The 14,771-nt window shown below is 43.6% G+C and overlaps 3 non-coding genes and 1 pseudogene across 3 annotated transcripts; 1 reads left to right on the top strand and 3 right to left on the bottom strand.

Annotated features, from left to right (window-relative positions):
* Positions 1–1,587: 1,587 nt before the first annotated feature.
* On the bottom strand, positions 1,588–8,289 carry LOC113380987 (annotated as a pseudogene).
* Positions 8,290–8,616: 327 nt separating this feature from the next.
* Positions 8,617–8,771, bottom strand: LOC113380985. The gene has a single exon (XR_003367501.1). It is a non-coding gene; the product is annotated as a 5.8S ribosomal RNA (ribosomal RNA).
* A 698-nt stretch (positions 8,772–9,469) lies between these two features.
* LOC113380986 lies at positions 9,470–11,385 on the bottom strand. Its single transcript, XR_003367502.1, has one exon. It is a non-coding gene; the product is annotated as a small subunit ribosomal RNA (ribosomal RNA).
* A 1,797-nt stretch (positions 11,386–13,182) lies between these two features.
* LOC113380984 lies at positions 13,183–13,301 on the top strand. The gene has a single exon (XR_003367500.1). It is a non-coding gene; the product is annotated as a 5S ribosomal RNA (ribosomal RNA).
* Positions 13,302–14,771: the final 1,470 nt, after the last annotated feature.

The following is a 14,771-nucleotide window of genomic DNA, read 5'->3' as shown; positions in this document are numbered from 1 at the left end:
AGTGTCCATGGAGTCACCCTAAAATTCCGGTCCACATTCAGGGAACTGAGAGACATGTTCAATTACTGGCTAATGTATCAAAACGCGTATTGGAGCAAAATCGCGAAGGTGTTATGACAGCGACGCTACTATCTCGTGAAAAGCATCCTCGACTAGAAAGCAAGCAAGATTTCAGATATTAATTTATTTAAATTGTATTAGCTAAATGTAAGAAATTTTATTTTAAATAAAAATATAACTTAAAGAAATAAAAATGTTGTATTTAAACCATGTCGTGTAAATAAATAATAGAATAAATATATGTCATTCCTAAAAACCCAAAAACAATATTTTTCTACAAAAGTAGTTTGACCTGTTTCGATGCAAGATTCTAGGTTAGGCTTACTCGCTAATGTCCCCTAAAAGATTACTTGATGTAGTCTGAAGTACCCGTAAATTACTGATTTCAAAAATCCGGAAAATGTTTTTAACCTGTTTCGATGCAAGATTCTAGGTTAGGCTTACTCGCTAATCTCCCCTAAAAGTTTACTTGATGTAGTCTGAGGTATCCGTAAGTTACTGATTTCAAAAAGCCGGAAAATGTTTTTAACCTGTTTCGATGCAAGACTCTAGGTTAGGCTTACTCGCTAATGTCCCCTAAAAGATTACTTGATGTAGTCTTAAGTACCCGTAAGTTACCGATTTCAAAAAGCCGGAAAATGTTTTTAACCTGTTTCGATGCAAGATTCTAGGTTAGGCTTACTCGCTAATGTCTCCTAAAAGTTTACTTGATGTAGTCTGAGGTATCCGTAAGTTACTGATTTCAAAAAGCCGGAAAATGTTTTTAACCTGTTTCGATGCAAGATTCTAGGTTAGGCTTACTCGCTAATGTCCCCTAAAAGTTTACTTGATGTAGTTTGAAATTATATATAAATACTGAATATTTTGTTAAAAAGGAAATAAATATACTGAATATTTTATTACAAAAGAATCGAAATATTTATAGATTTGAAGTTACTAATTATTTAGAGTATATTACAAAAATTAAATAAAAATAGCAACTTGCACGTATTTTGCACATTGACAACTTACACGTATTCTGCAAATTGACAACTGGCACGCGTTCTGCAAATTGACAACTTGCACGTATTTTACACATTGATAACTTGCACGCATTTTGCATTATATATAACTTATACGTACTTTGCTTATTAGCAACTTGTACGCATTTCCAAGAAATTTAGCAAAAAACATTCTCCCTATTTAGAATTTAATGAATTATATCATATATTTATATTAAAAAATTATGAAAAGTTTCTCTTGAAAACATATATTTTGTAAACTTACAAAATATTTATAACTATTCTCTTGACATTATGGTTATTGAAAGAAATAATGAATATTTCTAGTATTGGAATTTGTCGATAAGTTTTGATTTACGTGCTGACTCACGCACGCTGTACAAAATAGCTAGGTAGATACCGAAGAAGTGTCACATGTACAGCATGTACAAGTTTTCGACTGTCAAGCCTACTGATTGTGGCATGCTGCAATGCGACGGCTTAAGGTTTATGCTCTAATAGCGTGGGGTGACGTCAAGCCAACATGACGAATCCCCAAGCCAAGGCCTGAGTCTCAACGGATCGCAGCGTGGTAACTGCTCTGCCGAGTACAACACCCCGCCAGGTACCTAAGTCGTTTGCAAACGATTCCGAGTCTCTACATCTAACTAGTGACCCATGATCGACCGCTATAGGCAGGACAGATATAACAGACGGATATTGCCCCTGTCCAGCGCCTCATTCGGCTAAAAATGGCTCGTGCGATAAACGGCGTGTGTCGAATACCTAATAAATCACATTGTATTGAGCCTTTCGACTCACGAGACTTTTAGAGATATCGTTGCTTACTTTGTCTAAAAAGGATACGGCCTTAGAGGCGTTTAGGCATAATCCCACGGATGGTAGCTTTGCACCACCGGCCGCTCGACCGAGTGCGTGAACCAAATGTCCGATCCTGCGGTTCCTCTCGTACTGAACAGGATTACTATCGCAACGACGATTCATCAGTAGCGTAAAACTAACTTGTCTCACGACGGTCTAAACCCAGCTCACGTTCCCTATTTGTGGGTGAACAATCCAACGCTTGGCGAATTGGAAGCAATTCAACGCTTCGCAATGATAGGAAGAGCCGACATCGAAAGATCAAAAAGCAACGTCGCTATGAACGCTTGGCTGCCACAAGCCAGTTATCCCTGTGGTAACTTTTCTGACACCTCTTGCTAAAAACTCTTCAAGCCAAAAGGATCGATAGGCCATGCTTTCGCAGTCCCTGTGCACACTGAACAACGGGATCAAGCCAGCATTTGCCCTTTTGCTCTACGCGAGGTTTCTGTCCTCGCTGAGCTGGCCTTAGGACACCTGCGTTATTATTTGACAGATGTACCGCCCCAGTCAAACTCCCCGCCTAGCAGTTTCCTCGAATCGGATCACGCTAGAGTATTGTTGGCGATCGGCGCAATGGCTCACACCACTCTTATGCGCTTGGCTCTAGAAAACCGTGACAGTCGGAACGCAAGTTTTCGACGCACGCTTTCCGCCCAATCGAGTAAGTAAAGAAACGATGAAAGTAGTGGTATTTCACCGACGATATTACTATCTCCCACTTATGCTACACCTTACATGTCTCCTTACAATGCCAGACTAGAGTCAAGCTCAACAGGGTCTTCTTGCGCCGCTAATTTTTCCAAGCCCGTTCCCTTGGCAGTGGTTTCGCTAAAAAGTAGATGGGGACAGTGGGAATCTTGTTAATCCATTCATGCGCGTCACTAGTTAGATGACGAGGCATTTGGCCTTTTTTTTTTTTTTTTTTGGCTAGGAGGGGAATGCATTTACGCACGCCGGTCGCCAGGTTGACCAGGCAGTGTGGGACTCGACCCGAAGGCAATACCCACTAAACCTAACTCCTAGTTTTATGTCTGACGGGATGTTATGCGCAGGCAGCACGCAGTATTCCATATCCTCATGGACGTTGTTTTGGTCCAAGCGCTGAAACCGTTGAGTCCTCCGATCAAAACTCTTGTGGAAATAATCTTTAATTCGTCTTTCTTAATAACTTTACCTGACAGTAGAAAGTTTGCAGAGTCCATATGCCACACTCCTCTGTTATTTAAGGTGACAGTACTAAATATCACATCAGATACGTTGTACCTTTCTTTTATCTGTGCGTCCAAACTCTTATAATGTTCTATCTTACGTTTATGAGCCAGATTCATATCTACGTTGCTCCCAACGATTTGTGTGTCAATCACAGTAGCAGAATCACCTTGCGTCGCTATAAGATCAGGTTTACGTGTTCCCTCTGGTGTTTGGAACAATGGCTCCCATTCGACACGAGAGTGTCTCTTCTCGAGAGCTCTTTTGACGTATTTGGTGACTGCATTATGTCTCTCAATTCTTTGTCTATGACTTCGATGGCACGTTTGTAATATGTGATCTAGAGTCTCTAGAGCGTTGCATCCTGCTCTACAAAACCTATCTTCTCGGCGACCTCTCGTGGTCCGGCTTCTGCATGGCATAGAATTAAATCTAAGACGAGCGCAGTTAATGAAGTCCCGACCTGATAGGATTTTCGTGCCATCGTTAACCCACCGGTGTTGTTGGGGGACTTTGGATGACTTCGTGAGCGCCCGCCCGTCCACTGAGTTGTGGAGGAGCTTAGCCCATCTGTCATCTAACTGTTTAGCGGAACCAATAATGTTCCCGTTGTCAGTCAGTCGTTTCTCGCAATTCTCAACCTCAAGCTGATGGAAGCTTGAGTCTGGCCATCCCAGGTTCATAAGCCTTCCCTTTCTTCTTAAAGGCACGAACCATCTTAGAGACGGGAGGGATAAGCCCCCATCTCTGTCTTTGGCATAGAAATAAGCGTTGGTCGTATCTGTCGGTAGCTTTAGCCATGATCTTACGGCTTTTCTAATTATGGAGTCAAGGCTTTTAAGAAGGCCAAGTGTTGTGTTCCCTAACGTTAGCTGGTGTAATAGTTTTGGAATTCCAACTGTTCTTAATGCGAACAGACGTTGTTGCGGTTTCAAGGGAGCTTTGGAAAGTGTCTCTATGATGTCCTGCAATTTCTGCCTTAGATCGCATATTTTGGCGCCCACTGGAGTGAAGGATACTCCGAGATAGCTCCAAACTTCCACCCTGGAAAGGGCAGGTAGGTCTCGACCACCACAACTGAATTTTATGTTATTATCAACGTATGATTTTTTGGCATGTGGCACATTTCTGATTGCTATTGTAAAAGATTTGGCGGTGTTGATGATAAGGCCGCATTTTGAGAGAAAGTCATTAGCGTGGTCTAGCATTGCCTGAAGGCCTTCCTGTGACGACGCCGCAAATACCAAGTTGTCAGCGAACGCCATGATGTTTAGTATTTTTCCCTCTATCACAACCCCGATCTCAGGAGGGGAGCTTTCAATGAGCCTATTTATAATTAGATTAAACAAGACTGGCGACAAAGGATCTCCTTGTTTAACACCGCTCCTCGGACTAATGGGATCCGAGTGCCAGTTATCCCAACGGAGTCTCGTCCAGCTGTTCTCATACGTGTACTCTATATACTGTGTGCATCTACTGGGTAAATTGTAGTATTTTAGGGTATCAATTAATGCCTTGTGCGAAATTGAGTCAAAAGCTTTTGCCATGTCAATTGATGCTATAAAGACAGGCTTGTGTTTTTGCCTGTGGTATTTCAGTAGGTAGTCTAATGCAAAGATGTTGTTTGCACAACCGTCAACCGGTTGAAAGGCAGTTTGTCTATCATATATTTTAATATGTGTTGTCATCCGCTTTGCGAGAATTTTGTTAAAATGTCTCGTTATCACTGATGAGACAGTGATCGGTCTGAAATCCCCGGGTTTTTTAGCGTTCTGTTTCTTGGGAATCAGAGTCGTGTAAGATTCCAGTAGTTGTCCAGGGATACTTCTCGTGAACAGAAATAAGTTATACAGGTTAACCAGGGTGTTTGTTGGCACCGATCTTAGTAGGTTAGCCGATACACCATCTGGCTCTGGCGCTGAATTACTTGCCGGGTAACAGTTCTTAATTTTGTCTGGTTGTATAGAACTCCATACAAGCGAGAGATCTATATTTCTCGCACCATCTGATCCGGGTGATAGGGTGGAGAGCCCGGTCATCACATTAGTCCAAAACTGAGCCATGATGTCTGGTGGTGGCTTATGTAGGACATCTTTGTTGTCCAAAATGAATTGCACGCATTTAGTAGGGTGCTTAGCCCAGTGTTGTTGGGTAGTTTTGAACTGGAGCCTTCTTGTTCGTCTCTTATTAAGTTTTGGCTTATAGCCTTCTCTTCTAGTTCTCTCGTTCAATGGTCTATTTTTTGGTGGAAATGTTGACTTAAGGTAGTCAGCGATCTTTTTCTTTAAGTCGTTAGCCAGCATTCTACCATTGAATCTTTCATCGGTGTCGGCGGCTGCCTGCCCCAGCGCCAATAGTAGGGCTTCTCCGGAGGTATCTGCTGTAGCCGGAGAGCAATGCTCTATATTATCTTGGTTGGACATTAAGCTAACAAAGTCAGCAACCTGGCTTTTATATTTCGGCGATCTCCTTTGGCCTTTAATGGCTTCCAGAGATCGACCGGGTGTTACCGCGAGAAGGGCTTTGTTAATATGGGGGGTTTCCTTAATCACTAGTGCCGCTTCTTCTTTAGCCATTAGTGCTTGCTTTTCTTCAGACCATCTGGCTTTCTTTGGCTCTATCAACGCCATTCTACTGTCATACCATTCTTTATGTTGCTTTTGCTCGTGCACTCCACGACCCACTGAGGTTTTAAAGGCTTTATTACATTGTGGGTAGCGGCAAAGATGATTACCTGTGTCAGTCGGTTGGGAAGGACCTGCGGGTCCACCCGAGTTTAAATTAGTCATCCGAGGCTTAGTATTGTACATTGAACCAACTGTTTTGTAGGAACGAGGGAGTTGGCAGCCCACCAGGTCCATGGACGCAGCGGTGACTATTAGTTCCCCCCGGAGGGGTACTAACGGCGGGACCCACGAGAAGGGGGTCACGTGCTTGACTACGGCTTCGGTGAAACCATAGTCTCCCACACGACCAGCCTTGTGGAGGCCACGTGCTCGACCTTGACTTCACAGAAACCGCAGCCTCACCCTTAAGAGAGTCATAGTTACTCCCGCCGTTTACCCGCGCTTGCTTGAATTTCTTCACGTTGACATTCAGAGCACTGGGCAGAAATCACATTGCGTCAACACCCGCTAGGGCCATCGCAATGCTTTGTTTTAATTAGACAGTCGGATTCCCCTAGTCCGTGCCAGTTCTGACATGACTGTTGAATGGCGGCCGAAGAGTACGACTGACCGACCGAAGCCGGCACAGAAACCTCGCAGCAAGAAAGATCCGCGGGGGGCCTAGACACGAGACCGTGCTCAGATCTAAGTCACGATTTCTCCTGGGGCTTAGGATCGACTGACTCGTGTGCAACGGCTGTTCACACAAAACCCTTCTCCACGTCAGTCCTCCAGGACCTCGCTGGAGTATTTGCTACTACCACCAAGATCTGCACCGATGGCGGCTCCAGGCAGGCTTACGCCCAAACCCTTCTGCGCACACCACCGCGACCCTCCTACTCACCAGGGCGTCAAAACGAACTATTATGAACGTTTCTCATGCCCTGGCGGCCGAGTATAGGCACGACGCTTCAGCGCCATCCATTTTCAGGGCTAGTTGCTTCGGCAGGTGAGATGTTACATACTCCTGAGCGGATTCCAACTTCCATGGCCACCGTCCTGCTGTCTTAAGCAACCAACGCCTTTCATGGTATCCCATTAGCGTCGTTTAGGCGCCTTAACTCGGCGTTTGGTTCATCCCACAGCGCCAGTTCTGCTTAACAAAAATGGCCCACTAGGCACTCTGATCCAAATCTCTGGCTTCACTATTCAAGCAAGCCAGAGATCTCACCCATTTGAAGTTTGAGAATAGGTTGAGGTCGTTTCGGCCCCAAGGCCTCTAATCATTCGCTTTACCGGATGAGACTCGCTCATCGAATGCCAGCTATCCTGAGGGAAACTTCGGAGGGAACCAGCTACTAGATGGTTCGATTAGTCTTTCGCCCCTATACCCAGTTCCGACGATCGATTTGCACGTCAGAATCGCTACGGTCCTTCATCAGGGTTTTCCCTGACTTCGACCTGACCGGGCATAGTTCACCATCTTTCGGGTCCTAGCGTGTACGCTCTGAGTGCGTCTCTTCTCGCAATGAGAGTGAGACGCCTCGGGATTGCAAGCACGCATCCGTAGATGCGGTCCGTCATCCCTCAGTTTACTTAAGCAAACCTTTACGTTCATTGCGCCTTTAGGTTTTGTATTTCCCAATGACTCGCGCACATGCTAGACTCCTTGGTCCGTGTTTCAAGACGGGTCCTGAAAGTACCCAAAGCAATAGCATCGCTGACCGGTAATAGAGTCCGTTCGAGAACACGGTAGCTAACAGCTCGAGGCGGCATCGATGCCGGACTAGGTCCGACGGCCAATAACCGTCCGTGCTTGCAACCGGCCGAACGCTTAAAAGCGACCCTATACCATATCAATTATACCGTCTGGCAGTCGGCCGGAGCACGCGGGGTCTGGCGCGAATAAGCTTGTGACAGGCTACCACCGCGGTCGTAGATCGACACCAAACGGGTCGCGACGTCCTACTGAGAGAGAAGTGCATGCCAACGCCGCCTGACACATAAACCGACGGCGTATCGCGGGACGAATCCCGGTCAATCGCACGCCACTAAATGGAAGACAACGATAACATTGAATCTCTCCTTTCGATCTTTCGGGTTTCTCAGGTTTACCCCTGAACGGTTTCACGTACTCTTGAACTCTCTCTTCAAAGTTCTTCTCAATTTTTCCTCACGGTACTTGTTCGCTATCGGTCTCGTGGTCATATTTAGCCTTAGATGGAGTTTACCACCCACTTAGAGCTGCACTCTCAAGCAACTCGACTCTGAGGAGAGATCCTCTCGATACGCGCAACGGTCGCTACGGGCCTGGCACCCTCTATGGGTAAATGGCCCCATTCAAGATGGACTTGAACTCGCCGCAACGCACCGAGATAATCGAATCCTCCCTAACACTACATTTCCCAGCGTCCGTCCCCGGCCGCGGGATTTAGTGCTGGGCTCTTCCCTGTTCGCTCGCCGCTACTAAGGGAATCCTAGTTAGTTTCTTTTCCACCGCTTAGTAATATGCTTAAATTCAGCGGGTAATCTCATCTGCTCTGAGGTCGTATTATGATTATGATGTGCTTGCAAACGTTAGTAAGCAAGCGCACACAAAATCGACGAGAAACCTTTGAATCGTCCAAATTTGCAGGAACGAAACCGCATTTTGAAGAGTTCGGGTTTCCGGTTATCGGGAAGGTCGCAAGAATATAAAATCTCTAGGACACACAACCCGCCGTAATCCCACAGAACGTCAACGAACGGTAATGTCCGATGTTGCAAAGTGGACTGGCTCACACGTTGAGTGAATTATTTAAGAGCACGCATTTACGCGAAACTCCATCACTCGCCGGCAAGCCGTTTAAAGCAAGCGGCAGTCTGGTAATGTTATACGACCCTCAGCCAGAGGTGGTCCGGGAACAGTATCCGAGGACCGCAATGTGCGTTCGAAATGTCAATGTTCATGTATCCTGCAGTTCACATGTCGACGCGCAATTAGCTGCGTTCTTCATCGACCCACGAGCCAAGTGATCCACCGTTCAGCATGATTTTATATATATTTATACATGTTTCAATCGTGATTCCCTCGAAATCGTTTAAGATAACTCGGGCGATTCTGAAACTAGTATGTTTATTATGGTTACAATTAGTACACCGTAAAGGTTTCGCTTTTCGGTCCGAGATACGAGACCTCGTTTCAAAATTGAAATATGAATATTTCATTGTGTGTGAGATTGAAAAATCTGCTTTCGCTGATCTTTCATTTTCTTAAAACAACGCAATGAAGCGAATGTTCAAATTCGCACAATTTGAATAAAATGTGCAGAGTATATAGAATACTAACGCAAGCGTTTACTACAATCGACTTTGAAACACTAGACTTTCATCTAGCGCCCAAAGAATTGATTGAGCTATGCGTTTAAAGTATAATATTCAAAAAGAACGCCGTTTTCACAACGAACTTCGTCATTCGCTCAGGCATCTGGCGATACCGAGCAGATATACATGGCAGTGCTCTCACACAATGCATAAGAGCGCTAAGCGGTTGTAAACCGCGTCACGCTGCTTTTGCACACTGCGCAATATTTTGCGACTAGCTCCGGTCAAACGTTAATGAAACGAATGATCATTGCCAGAGGCTTTTGCCCACAGTATATTATACTATGGGAGCGCACAACATTTAGTCTGCAACATTATATTGCGACATATAGCACACGTTTCATTCACTTAATAGTAAATGTACGTTAATGACCCTTCCGCAGGTTCACCTACAGAAACCTTGTTACGACTTTTACTTCCTCTAAATTATCAAGTTTGTTTATCTTCCCAGCAACATCGGCAATGTCGAAACGCTGCCGCGCACCGGTCCGAAGACCTCACTAAATAATTCAATCGGTAGTAGCGACGGACGGTGTGTACAAAGGGCAGGGACATAATCAACGCAAGCTTATGACTCGCGCTTACTAGGAATTCTTCGTTCATGGGGAAGAATTGCAAGCCCCAATCCCTAGCACGAAGAGGCTTCAACGGATTACCCGGATCTTTCGGCCAAGGAAAACCCGCTGATCTCTTCAGTGCAGCGCGCGTGCGGCCCAGAACATCTAAGGGCATCACAGACCTGTTATTGCTCAATTTTGTGCGACTAAATGTCGCCTGTCCCTCTAAGAAGATATATTTGTACGCCGGTAGTGAGAACCACAACCAACAACGACCGAAGCCGAAGCGGAGGGTCTTTGCGATACCAGAAAGTACGTAGGCTAGAGTCTCGTTCGTTATCAGTATTAACCAGACAAATCACTCCACCAACTAAGAACGGCCATGCACCACCACCCACCGAATCAAGAAAGAGCTCTCAATCTGTCAATCCTTCCGGTGTCTGGACCTGGTAAGGTTTCCCGTGTTGAGTCAAAATAAGCCGCAGGCTCCACTCCTTGTAGTGCCCTTCCGTCAATTCCTTTAAGTTTCAGCTTTGCAACCATACTTCGCCCGGAACCCAAAAGCTTTGGTTTCCCGGAAGCTGCCCACCGAGTCATCGGAGGAACTTCGGCGAATCGCTAGCTGGCATCATTTATGGTTAGAACTAGGGCGGTATCTGATCGCCTTCGAACCTCTAACTTTCGTTCTTGATTGATGAAAACACATTTGGCAAATGCTTTCGCTTCTGTCCGTCTTGCGACGATCCAAGAATTTCACCTCTAACGTCGCAATACGAATGCCCCCAGTTGTCCCTATTAATCATTACCTCGGAATTCCGAAAACCAACAAAATAGAACCGAGGTCCTATTCCATTATTCCATGTACACAATATTCAGGCGAATGAGCCTGCTTTAAGCACTCTAATTTGTTCAAAGTAAACGTACCGGCCCACCTCGACACTCGGTGAAGAGCACCGTGGTAGGATTTTGAGTTGGGCCGCCTTTTGACGGGCTAAGCCCACCGGTAGGACGTCCCACAGACATGCCAGTTGAACACCGCGAGCGGTGAACCGACAGTGTGGGACACAGATTCAACTACGAGCTTTTTAACCGCAACAACTTTAATATACGCTATTAGAGCTGGAATTACCGCGGCTGCTGGCACCAGACTGGCGCTCTAATAGATCCTCGTTAAAGGATTTAAAGTGTACTCATTCCGATTACGGGGCCTCGGATGAGTCCCGTATCGTTATTTTTCGTCACTACCTCCCCGTGCCGGGAGTGGGTAATTTGCGCGCCTGCTGCCTTCCTTGGATGTGGTAGCCGTTTCTCAGGCTCCCTCTCCGGAATCGAACCCTGATTCCCCGTTACCCGTAACAACCATGGTAGTCGCAGAAACTACCATTGACAGTTGATAAGGCAGACATTGAAAGATGCGTCGCCGGTACTAGACCGTGCGATCAGCACAAAGTTATTCAGAGTCACCAAGTCAAACGGTAAGCAAGGCAAGCTCGCCACTGATTGGTTTTGATCTAATAAAGCATTCCTTCCATCTCTGGTCGGAACTCTATTTGCATGTATTAGCTCTAGAATTACCACAGTTATCCAAGTAATGTGGGTACGATCTAAGGAACCATAACTGATGTAATGAGCCATTCGCGGTTTCACCTTAATGTGGCTTGCACTGAGACATGCATGGCTTAATCTTTGAGACAAGCATATACTACTGGCAGGATCAACCAGGGTGCTATATATATAATAGCATAGTGCGTAAATGTCCCTCGGCGTCACCCGAGAGACCACACTTTGTATAGAAAAGTTCGATGAATATTTCTAAACAACGAATTTTCTTACATATATATATCTGAGCCGTACGACATTCCCTGAACAACGAACAGTTTACATCGCGACTAGATATTTTATATATTCTGCGCTTAACACAGAGGCTAGACCTTTAACAACCGTCGAAACGGCGGTCCGTACATGAAATTTGCGGTCCGCAGACCCAGTTAATTTCAAACAGTCTCTTTACCCTTCGTTAGATTGAAAACGTCGGGGCAAATTCATAAGAATTCATCGTTATAACTCACTTTTATTCTCGCTCGGAGAGTATTGAGTTGATTGCATTTGTATATTTGATTTTCCGCATAAGAGTCTTTGCGTCAACGACACATGCCCGCGGATATGCTGTACAGTATGGTTGAACACTTATAAATAAGGTCCAGAACCCGGCCGTAAACCGACATCCGAACATATACGGCGTATATAATTCCAGACACGGTCTACGACATTATTTAAAGTAACGCCGCTATATAGTTGACAGACTAAAAGTATCGAATATAATGTATAAAATAGACCGGGGAATAATATTCGAACCTGCCTGAAAAACACAGCGTACTTTAGCCTAAGCTTGCTCGCATCGTACTCGACACGACCTATCCCCCTATATAAGGCGCGCGGCCACAGCGTAAGTATTAGACTGAGTCCCAAGCGACGTGCATTTGACCTGCGGCGAGGGCCTGCTCGCGCTTACGGTGTGAATCGTCAAGACAAAAGTCTGGGAAAATTTCGAACTGCGAACCCTTATATAATTTTTGTCGAAAATTTTTTTAGATGTTCAAACAGTTTTATATATATGGACAATATGAATAATAGTTAATTATTGAGTTTTTAGGTGTTTTTTGGGTTTTTTTAAACTTTTGTATAAAATTATGTATTTATTGATTTTTATAGATCTCAATGAATATAAAACGAATTTATATATAGTTATATTATTTTTTATAATTTCCTCGGTTTTCCTCAGTTTTCCTCGATTTTCTCTTAAACCGTAAAAGATACGAAAAAACTTTGTTCGTACGAAAGATGCAGAACAAAAATTATGAATAAAAAGGTATATGAATGGTTAAGTGTGTTCATATAACTTTCTCGAGATTTTCCGATTTTTCTGAAATTTTACGACGGCAACTCGCCTGTAGGCCACACCGTTCGGAATTCGAAGTTGCGATATATGAAAAAAAAACTAAGAATTTTGAGACCTTTCTAACGATGTATAATACTTTATATGTTTTATTTACAGAAATATCGAATCGTGAGGAGTGTTGCTCCAACCTAGCCGCACTTTGCATTTTGACAATTTAACATCTACACATATTGCTCTATAACATCAAAACCGTAAAAGATACGAAAAAACTTTGTTCGTACAAAAGATGCAGAATAAAATTATGAATAAAATGGTATATGAATGTTTAAGTGTGTTCATATAATTTTCTCCAGATTTTTTAATATTTCGTTGCTAAGAACAAAATTTCAAGTCAGTTATCCCTATGGCAACTTTTCAGTTGCTTCGCGTTTCAAGTCAGTTATCCCTATGGCAACTTTTCAGTTGCTTCGCGTTTTAAGTCAGTTATCCCTATGGTAACTTTTCGGTTGCTTCGCGTTACAAGTCAGTTATCCCTATGGTAACATTGCAGATATATATTAAATTATTACTGAAATTTTGTTTAAAACATTAGATATACATATGATTGTATAGTTTTACTTGTCGTCAACGATCATACCATGTTGAATATACCGGTTCTCGTCCGATCACCGAAGTCAAGCAACATCGGGCGTGGGTAGTACTTAGATGGGAGACCGCTTGGGAACACCACGTATCGTTGACTTTTTGCCCTAGTATTTTACCGATGTTAAGTCAAATTATAAATAGTACATACTATCGGTATTAACTGTTTAAAATCTTTGATAGAGATGAGAAAATAGTTTATGTAAATGAAGTAAAGAATATATACGAGGTCGGTCTGTTCAAAAAGTACCCGGAATTTTCGTTTTTTCAAAAAATATTTATTATTCGTATTTCTACATTAAGTGGTCCCCTTCAAAGTAGTCCCCCCAGATATAATACACTTATGCCAGCTTTTTTCCAATTTTCGAAGCACCCTTGATATTCACTTTTTGATATGTCCTTGAGCACTCTCAGCGATTCGGCCTTTATTTCTTCAATCGAGGAAAACCGCCGTCCTTTCATGGGTCTCTTCATTTTGGGAATAGGAAAAAGTCACACGGAGCCATATCTGGTGAATATGGAGGTTGGGGCATGACTACGGTATTGTTTTTGGCCAAAAAATTACGAACAAGCAACGACGAGTGAGCAGGTGCGTTATCGTGGTGCAACAGCCATGAATTGTTTTTCCATAAATCGGAGCGTTTTTTTCGGATTGCTTCACGCAAACGTCGCATCACTTCAAGGTAATACTCCTTATTAACCGTACGACCTTGTGGTAAAAACTCTTGATGCACTATGCCGTTATAATCAAAGAAAACAGTAAGCAAAACCTTGACATTCGATCGAATGACGTGCTTTTTTCGGTCTTGGCTCACCTGGGCTCTTCCATTGGGACGATTGGGCTTTGGTTTCGACATCATAACCGTACACCATGTTTCATCACCAGTTATGACCCTTTCAAGCAAACTTGGATCGTTGTTGACGTCATTTAACAGCTCTTGAGCGATGTTCATGCGATTGCTTTTTTGGTCAAAATTTAGCAGTTTTGGAATGAATTTTGCTGCCACTCGTTTCATGCCCAAAACATTTGAAAAAATGTTATGACATGAGCCAATTGATATGCCAACTTCATCAGCAACTTCTCTAATTGTGATTCGGCGATCATTCATAACCATTTTTTCCACTTCTTTCACATTTTCATCGTTTGTTGACGTGCTGGGTCGACCGGAGCGTTCGTCATCTTCAACGTCTTCGCGGCCATCTTGGAAACGTTACCACTCGTAAACACTTGTTTTTTTCATAGCAGACTCACCATAGGCTTTTTGTAACATTTCACACACTTTGTTACACTTTATTTCATTTTTTACGCAAAATTTAATACAAATTCTTTGACTTTTCAATTCTTCCATTGTAAAATCGCCGAGCTCAGAAAAACACGTCGAACCTTAGCGACTACCACAGAACAAAGTAAAACAGTGAATATAGCTGAAAATTTCATCATACTTTAGGGGCATGTATACCAAGACAATAAAAAAAAAAATTTGACAATCAGACACTCCAGACCCGCGAAATTTAAAAATTCCGGTACTTTTTGAACACACCTCGTATATATATATATATATATTATATT

Source organism: Ctenocephalides felis, unplaced genomic scaffold (genome assembly GCF_003426905.1).
Source record: "Ctenocephalides felis isolate EL2017-DRISC unplaced genomic scaffold, ASM342690v1 CF-g0.4_SCAFFOLD_02510, whole genome shotgun sequence".
NCBI lineage: Eukaryota > Metazoa > Arthropoda > Insecta > Siphonaptera > Pulicidae > Ctenocephalides > Ctenocephalides felis.
Note: the sequence above shows the minus strand (reverse complement) of the source record. Positions and strands in the feature narration are given on the sequence as shown.